The sequence below is a fragment of the Capsicum annuum genome, unplaced genomic scaffold (genome assembly GCF_002878395.1).
Source record: "Capsicum annuum cultivar UCD-10X-F1 unplaced genomic scaffold, UCD10Xv1.1 ctg66763, whole genome shotgun sequence".
Taxonomy (NCBI): Eukaryota; Viridiplantae; Streptophyta; class Magnoliopsida; order Solanales; family Solanaceae; genus Capsicum; species Capsicum annuum.
Window position 1 is genome coordinate 1,257 of NW_025876151.1, and position 924 is coordinate 2,180.

General features: G+C 32.6%; 1 long non-coding RNA gene across 1 annotated transcript; it reads right to left on the reverse strand.

Moving 5' to 3' along the window:
* Window positions 1-513: 513 nt before the first annotated feature.
* LOC124893880 lies at window positions 514-924 on the reverse strand. Its single transcript, XR_007050930.1, has 2 exons — window positions 846-924; window positions 514-750 (listed from the first exon to the last, which is right to left on the reverse strand). It is a non-coding gene; the product is annotated as an uncharacterized LOC124893880 (long non-coding RNA).

Here is a 924-nt window from a genome sequence, read left to right on the forward strand (position 1 = left end):
ACACATCTACTACCCTTACCCGAAAGTAGCAGAAGAATAAGGGTTTGTAGTAATTCAAGTACCTTATCCTCTTGACGCTTACGCTCCTTCTCTTTTAGTTCATTAACAAATTTGTTAAATATTTCAAGCAACAAGCCCTCATCACCCATTATTCTATAAAATAATAACAACAAAGAAATTCACATTCAATGTTACGACATAATGAGAATCATGAGATTATGAATAAAAAAGTAAAAATCCAGAACATTTCATTTTATAGCCACAGAGGCTAGACAAATTGAAACTAGAGATTTAGCAGCATACTTCATCAGAACCGTGAAAAAATCACAAACGCCAGAAATTAAAAAACTAAAACAATCACAAATGTCAGAAATTTAAAAACTAACTGCTAGAGCTATTTAACGCCCAGTGTTGGAACAACTAATAATTGACATCAACCAATTTCTAGAGGGATAAGTTCAACATTAAAAATCACTTAGCAAAATGGTAATTCATTCTAATACTATAAAGAAATAGCCTACCTAAATGTTGAGGAATATAAAACAACAAATCATTCAACACAGCTATTATTCTAAGGTACATTCTAGAACTATGTGAATTACTGAGTTTAGAATATTGAAGGAGTTGGTCCTTGAAAATAATATCAATTATCATTCTCCAATGGTCCTTGCAATCGTGCTACTAATTCTAGATCAATAAAAGCAAAAGAAGCTACTTGCCTATCTCCAAAGAGGGATTTGCAGTAATTTCCTGCAACCACAACAAACAAATAGATTATGGTTTAAAGGAAATATCGTGGGATCCCATCCATTGCAATGTGAGAGATTGTAAACTGTTTACTATACCTTTGATGCATGAAGAAGTTCATAGAACTCATCTTCTAGACGTTTACGCTTTTTAGCTTCTTTTTCTTCTTTCTCCCTG